Here is an 8,480-nt window from a genome sequence, read left to right as displayed (position 1 = left end):
CACAACAAAATTAAATTGCTAAACAATGCACCTTTACAGAATATAGGTGCAGAACTTGAGTGCAATGGGGACCTACCTACCATGTTTTTGTCATCCACCTAACTTGTTAGGCTGTAAACATTTTCCTTAACACAAGAACATATGTGATGTGATCAATGGTTTTGGTTTGTTTGTTGAGCCAGACGTATACGACTATGCATCACAACAATCGAATTAGACCAGTTTTTCCTTCTTTGTTGTTTTGAATCTTGCCAAATTTTGAGCTTAGAAAAAGTGAACCCATTTCGTTGATTCAGAGTGTAACAAATACAAGAAGGTGCGTGTTGGTAAATTGTGAGCCTAGCATATATTGCTTCCCTGGAAAGAGAATGAGACGAATATTTGTTTCTCTCTTAACAAAAGTGATATGGTGTCTAAGTAAATTTTAGCATTGAAAATAACTTAACTTTCTCAACCACCACCTTGAAAATAACAGCATTTGTCTCATCTTCATCGTGTATGGCCTCTTTTCAAGGTCTGCACATTCTCATCACCAACATAATCCCTATATGCTGTTGTGGATTTTCAATAAATGTTTTTGTCTACTAAATAAATATATATCAAAAAATTAGAATCAAATATATAAAATTAATTTTAATAAAAAAAACATTTTAAATTAATTCAAGGCCCTCCACGAGAATCACTAACTAGTTGACTGATTCAACTTATGGAAGGCAGCTTCAACGTCAGGTGATGAACATGAAGTTTGGATATATTTCTTTAATGTTTTGTCCTTTATATTAGAAAAGTATGTAATTTTAAAAAAAAAAAATTACTCTTCTATGTAATTTTAAGATGATTATAATACAATATTAATAAGGACCTGTCTTAAAAATTTAAAAACTTATTAAGTGAGCTTTTATTATAACTATAGAGATAAGGAGTTAATATTATATAATTAAAAACATTTTTATTTATTCTTCAAACAATGTAAATTTTTTAAAGTTGTTAATTTCTCTTTAAATGAATATCAACTAAAATGTCTATTTTAACAATGATAATCAAGAAGAGAATGAAATGTCTTCAAATGAATTAGATTATCTTTTAATTCTTTAGACTTTAGATAGATGAATTAAATTTATTTTTGTATTAAATGACAATACATTATTCCTATTCCTATATTTGAGTAACATTGCTTAAAGATAATTTTAAATTTATATATATATATATATATATATATATATATATATATATATATATATATATATATATATAAGCATACGTGGATACACATGCACACATACACTCTCACTCTCTCTGCCTATGTAGTCTTCCTTCATGGATAAAAGAGTCTCTCCATTCAATTAGGAGAAATGCAAAGTGCTTTTTATTATCATAAATTTCATTAGCCACAACTCAAAATGGTTGTGGTTTCTTATAACATTTTTAAAACATTTTTATAACATTTAGCTAACCTTCAAAATTCACTTTTCGACCTATGCTGAGTTACAATATTATATTAATTGAATGTTTCATCATGCTTAACTTTAATGACATTAATAGGTTATTTGATATTCACCTCCATTCTCATTAAAAATTTTCAATCCTTATTTTTTCTTTCACATTCTTTAAGAACGTTTTAATGATGTTTCCTAAAACCTTAACTTTTTTTTTCATGAACATGTCACACCATCATGGACTTCGACTCATAAAAGGAAAAAATAAGAAAGAAACTTATGTCTTATTTGGATATGTTTTAGTATAGTTTGTTGTAAAAAAAATTATAAAAGTTTTTCCATGTCTAGCATATGGAATAAATTAAAATAGGAACAACTCCGACTCTATCTCTATTATTACAACTCTTTTAGTCTACCATTATAAACTTATGATTCTTGCTTTCATTGTGTGAAACTTGACTATCCTATGAGTACAAATCTTCTAACAATACTTAGGATTTGATTGGTTTAGAGGATGAATGTGTGATTAAAAAAAAAAGATGAATGATGATTTGGTTAAGTGGATGTGTGAAGAAAAGAGAAAAACCAAAACATTTTCAAAGTGGATATGTGAAGAAATACTATTTTATTGTCTTCAAACGTCATCTATAGGTCCTTCAACATCTAATTACAATTAAACATGCAGTTGCTCTTCCATAGAAGTCAAAAAATATATCATTTGGGTGTCGATATTAATTTTTTTGTCACTTAGATGTCGATCTCCCTCTCTATAGACGTTAGAAAGATGCGAAATTACCTCCTTTTGGGTGTCAATATTAATTTTCTTTTACCACTTAGACGTCGGTTGGGAAGGGAGACCGAAGTCTTAGAGCACTTAAACGTCATCTGGGAAGGGGGGCTGACGTCAAATACCCTACATTTTCATCCACTCTAGAACGCGAGCACCAGTTATGCGTTTTCTCTCTCACTGCGTTCAATTTTTTCGTCTGCTTACTCTCGTTCACCATCAATGTTCAGGTAAGTTTTCTTCCACTTTATACCGTTTAAAATCATTTTGCACCGATTATATTACATTTAGAACCATTATCTTTCAGTTGCACCGATTAAAATTTGTTTTCATTGGCTTTTGGTACAATTCTTGGACACTTTCTAGAACAACTGCGACGACGATTTTCGGACCGCTATTGTGCGTGTTTTTTTCCTCAGCCTCACAACGGCACCTATCTACATCCTCACCTTCATGGTTAGTTTTATTTTTGGGGTTTTTATGTATATTAGTTGTTGTGTTTTCATTGGATGTTGCACTTTTAATTAGTTGTTACTACCTCTAAAATTCTGGAAATTTTTGGAGTGTATTCTTGTGTTTGATATTTATTTTTTCATTCAGTGGAAGAAAATATTGACAATTTTTGTTTTTTTTTTTATAAAAACAAGTTCATAAATTGACATTTATTGCTCTTACAATAGATACCACTTAACGTAACGTATGTTATAAATGTAATAGACGTATGTTCAAATACATATATGTCAATTTAACGTTTCCTAATATGAGATCAGACATTTAATAGATATCAAAAGCCTAAAATAAGATGGGTTAAAAATTATTTTTATGTTAGTGTAAGTGCAATTGTGCTTGTATATGTCTACAATTTTACATAATAATATAAAATTAATTACAAAATAATAAAAGTAAAACTGTATGACAAAATGTATAGACTAAAAGTACTTATTAAAATTGATAAATCAGTTAAAATAAGAAACAATTATCTATAAAAGTAATTACTAAAACAATAAAAGTAAACATTATATAACAAAATCTGTACCCGGAAAACAATTATATAATTAGTTTTTTCTCCAATTTTTTTATCTATTAGTATGAATGAAATGAAATGCACCAATTAGCTCATGGTCAGAATCGGGAAAATTGACTTGAATTTGGAATTTGAATCCTAGAGAGTAGATATAATATGGCACTTCCCTTATTTTTTCATCTTTTGACAATTAGGCTATTTGTTACTAAAATTGAATTTGGAGAGGGTGTATGCTAACATACAAACAAATTTTATATTAGATAAAATAAATAATATATATGGATTTATATATATAATTGGTAAAAGGTTTTTGATTTAAAATAATCAATATCTTATTAGTACCGAGATATATATGTATTATCCTTTTCCATAATTGTTACACAAAGAAAACTATGGAATGCAAGAAGAACCTCATGTGCATTATAACTTGAATATTTTTAGATCTAGAGCACAATTTTTCTAATAGTTACAATTCCTCAACCTCTTTGTTTTATGATTTTTTTCATTATTTAATTCTAGAATTTCCGGCACAGAAACAAACCTTGTTTATCTACTTCTACAATAAAAAAAATCTATTTTGTTCATTGACTTTTTACCAAACTGGTATAACTTTTAATTTCACATAGATTTAAGAAAATGTATAGAGATGAACGTGACTTTTAAAAGTAATGATTTTAAATTAAAGAAGTCGTCTTTAAATGTGAAATTAGATTAAAAGAACAAAATTATGTTTTAAAATTATGATTTTTTTTTATCAAGATGACGTTGTAGATAAACTGACTTTAAATCTTTATGATTATTTTTAAAAGTAGTACATATTATAATGACCTCTTTTAAGTGTTATTACCTTATTATTTATTTTAATTTTTAGAACTGTTATTAATGTCTGATTTTATTTTATTTTTTGAAAGCATCCATTCTATTTTTATTCGTTTTTATGTTTTTTAATAATTTTATTAATGAACTATTTTTAATTATTTATATAATCATATTTTTTATTTTGAGACATTTTTTCTAATAATATTTCATTTTTTTAAATATATTTTTGAATAATTTGATTAGTAAATTTTGTAAATATTTTAAATTTATATACAAACAATTGATATAATTTTTAATAAATTGATTTATATACTAAAATTAAAACTTTCTAGCTTTTTATTTTTAAAATCTTTTAACTTTCGTTTCTTTTTAAACGATTTGGTTGTCCAAATTTATATACTATTTTTAATATATATATATATATATATATATATATATATATATATATATATATATATATATATATTATGTATAATTTTAAGAAAAGTATGATAATAATTTTTTATTTGATTTTTATTCTATGAGAGTACAGAAAATAACTAAAAGTAGAAGCGATATTTATAAATGAAATTTAAATATTTTATTATTAAAATATAAAACTTATAAATGAAATGTTGTTTAGTGAAGTTTCATTTTACAAAAAACACAATTTCTTTAAAACTGTCATTTTTCTTACTTCTACACTCTTTTTAAGATTTTGATCAATCTATACATCAATTTAAATATCAAAGTTTATGTAGGAGTTCTGACATAAAGTACTATCATCCTAACCAATGAATATTTTATTTTAAGTAAGTTCATTTTCACCCCTTTCTTTTGAGTAAATTTTAGAAAATTTTGCATACATGTCTTTAAGAATACATGCAATTAACTTGAAAGGAGAGTTTGAGAATGAAAGAATGAAATTTTTGAAATTTTGTAAGCATTTGTCTAAGAAAATTTGAAATTTTAAAATTCAGAGAGTTTTAGTTGTACTACTTGTTAGATAAGTCTTGTAGAAAAGACTCTTATGAGTTTGGAGTGTCGAGTGAGTAAAACTCTCCCTAAGAAAAATATAAAAAGAAAATTATAAAGCTTAAGGTGATTCGCTAAGCAAGTTTGGTTTTATTGGATAAAATTATTTTTTTTTCTTCATTACCTGATTACTGATTACTAGGCGAGTGAGTTTCCTCTATTACAATTCAACTTATGAAAATATAGTGAGTTTAGAAGAGATTGGTCATTAAGTGAATTATGACTGGTTGAATAAGTATATTACTAAAAGATAGCTTGATGATTGAAAGAGACTAACCATTTACCGAAACTTTACTATTTGAAAAGTTTTATCTTGAACAAGCTTATATATTCATTAAGTAAGAGAAAAGTATTTTATAAACAAATACAAAATGATGATTTCCATAATTTATTATAAAATATTAATATATATTAACTGTTTATATGAGACTTTACATATTTATGAATTAATAAAAAAATTAAATTAATTTTTATTTGAAATAGAAAGATAATTTTTAATGTAAAATTGAAAAAGCTAAAGTAGTAAGTACTAAATAGAACTTCGTTAAAAAAAACAAAATCATGAAAGCATCACTTTTATTTAAATGTTTTAAAAATATGGTTTCATTAATTCGTATTTTCGAAGTACTTACTTATCTGTGTACTCTTTTAAAAAACTTGATCCATTTTGATATAATTCCCTTATTAGCCTTATGTTTGACTTATCCTTAATTATGTACTCTTTTCATTAACGTACAGTACAATTTGCCCTCCCTTGCAAACGGAGTGTAGAGTTTGGAGAAATTCATCAAATTCTAAAATTCAATGTTGATGTACCAGACAACATTCAGCTAGCAGAAAGCAGTACCATAGTACTACAAACTAAAACACAGCAGTACAATTGACACATGAACGTTTTGTGCTACCTAGTACCAGTACTCATCACACAAATTTTCATAGTACAGACATCATTCGTGTACTGCAGAGTACAAAGCATTTCTCCTACTAAATATAAAGGATGGAATCGAATCGTACATGCACTCAAGAGTGCCTTTTGGGCTTAATCTAGTTAACAAAATTTCTAATGGGAGAATAATCTTTCTCAGAACGAGATGTTGCTTAATGTTAAGGATGTCCACAACAAGGTTGAGGTAACAGGACAGAGCAGGGGAACAGGCAGAGCATGGATGGAGTCATCAACACAATAGAGCTAAGAAAGTGAGAGTGACAGAGAAATCATTTGTTGTGGTTCTGCTCATGCACTGCCTCTTCCCTGGCTCTGTCTCCTTTTCTCCTTTCCTTAATCCCCTTTTCATTTATTCACTCATTATGATCTATATGCAAACTTCACAACATACCAACATTTCAAACAAGTTTTGTTTTGCAGGAATGGACCAAATCGAACAGATTGGCAAACAAAAGAACCAGGAGTGACATTAAAAGACAAGGCAACCACAGAGACACTTGTAACAAGGAGAAAGGTAAGAAAATGATTTTATTGAAGAAAGAAAAAGAGACTTACATGCTGCTATCTCTATCAGACAAGCACAAGGACTCAATTGAGTTGACTAGGACACAGGGGTGAGCTTCTCCCACTCCCAGTTCATGATCCAATTTTCCAGATTCTATGAGATTTAAATCTTCCAAAAGAAATACATATTGTTCTTGAACTTCCCCTGCACTCTTTTCTCCTCCCACCATGGCTGCCACAATCTCCCACCGTTCTGGGTGGTTCTCATCTACCACGGCCAAAGCCAGCTCAAACAACTTGTTCTCCTTCCAACTCCACCCACACAAACCCTTAGGAAAATCATCCATGGCACTGCTTTTGGATGTCATCTTCAGAGAACTATGAGGATTACCATAATTCAGTTACATTATGGTATTTGTTTTTGGAAGCGCTTGGGGCAGTCAGATGCCTGCAATGACCAGAAAAATTGCCTTTTCTTTCGTGTTCTACAAAGGCCAAACGAGATTAATAAAACTCAAGTTATGACAGTGAAATGTTGATTCTTATGGCCGAAACAGCAAAAAGATAATTAGATAGAGACAAAATGTAGTACCGCTATTGATTTCTTGCAAGAATTAGCATCTCCGTTTTATTTTATGTTATTTTACTTTCTATTTTTCCAATTGAAATTTCCTGAACTTGAAGTCATGTGATGTAGGCGGCTTTATGTGGAAATTTATAGCCAATAACTGAAACATGAAAGAAGAACGGTGACAAATCATCCGCAGTTTTCTGTCCACGTTTTTCTTTCTTTCTTCTCCAACTTTCAACATTTTACGTTGTAAGTATGGTAGGTGAATTTGGTGGCTTAAATTTAACGTTGCTTTACCTTTCTGCTAGATTCTAAATGATTCGATGTCTCACCTATCAGACCGATGTCACTTTCCATAGTTGAAAGCGAAATTAGGTAAGATATTTTTTAATTTAACAATGTTTAAGATATTTTCCCATGTTCTAATCAGCACAAGAAATATTCGTAATAGATATAGAAATATTTTTAGGGATCACTGGTCTAGAAGACAGAAAATATCACTGGAATTTAAATTCGCACTCATAAAATAGGTCGAAGCTTCTTCCAAATCTTCACTCCTCTGTTTTTTATTTTAACCAAGCATTTAATAAGATTTTTTATTTTTATATCATAATAAACACATATATGTAAATTAATTAAAAATTAGATAAAATAAATAAGGATATGAATAACCAAAAATATTAACGTTGTTTTAAACTTTGAAAATAACAGTTAAATAAAAAAATGGAACAGGGAGTAATTATTTTTGACATCCTAATTAGTGAATTAATTAAGTCAACCAAACAAAAGTAAAGCTCGTGAAAGATTCGGACGAGCCCACGTTCTATACCATAACCTGTCAAACAAACCAGACAGTCTACTTTGATAATTCATGAAAATATTGTTTACAATAAATACAAATACGTAAAAATCGTAGCAAGTGGGATCTTACCTTAGTTATAATGACATCTATGACATCCCAATTTTATATTTCATTGCGGGTATAAAAATTAAGACGTCAATATGGATGATAATAGAAAGCAGTTGGAATAATAAAATGACAGATAAGGTTTTAAGAAGTTAAAATTAAGGATTACAGTAATCCGGAATGTAGAGGAAATTAAAAAAACGTGGAATACTAAAGTACTTCGAAATACAAGAACTGAAATTGTTCAGATGCATGGGAAAACTATGGAATTCCTGGAAAGACTAAGAAGTTGCTTCTCACTCCCCTCCAGGACATTCTCCACCGAGGTCTCATTCTCCTCTGCTCACATCCAAGTGGATGATCATCGCAAAAGAAAAAACAGGCAACAAACACAAACACAAACAAGCAAGGGTGAGCTAATTATATAAACAAATACATATAACAGATTAAGCATGTGATCATATAAGAGTGA

The 8,480-nt window shown here is 28.6% G+C and overlaps 2 long non-coding RNA genes across 2 annotated transcripts in view; one reads left to right on the top strand and one right to left on the bottom strand.

Annotated features, from left to right (window-relative positions):
- Nucleotides 1–5,844: 5,844 nt before the first annotated feature.
- On the top strand, nucleotides 5,845–7,403 carry LOC106754847. The gene is made up of 2 exons (XR_001375347.2): nucleotides 5,845–6,540; nucleotides 7,228–7,403. It is a non-coding gene; the product is annotated as an uncharacterized LOC106754847 (long non-coding RNA).
- Nucleotides 7,404–7,767: 364 nt separating this feature from the next.
- The window catches only part of LOC111241185, a 2,729-nt gene continuing 2,016 nt past the window's right edge, over nucleotides 7,768–8,480 (bottom strand). The window contains exon 3 of the long non-coding RNA XR_002666997.1: nucleotides 7,768–8,347. This is a non-coding gene — a long non-coding RNA (uncharacterized LOC111241185). The remainder of the gene's footprint in view (nucleotides 8,348–8,480) is intronic.

This window comes from Vigna radiata, unplaced genomic scaffold, assembly GCF_000741045.1.
Source record: "Vigna radiata var. radiata cultivar VC1973A unplaced genomic scaffold, Vradiata_ver6 scaffold_273, whole genome shotgun sequence".
Lineage (NCBI taxonomy): Eukaryota > Viridiplantae > Streptophyta > Magnoliopsida > Fabales > Fabaceae > Vigna > Vigna radiata.
The sequence above is the reverse complement of the archived record's forward strand: the minus strand, read 5'-3'. Positions and strand labels throughout refer to the sequence as shown.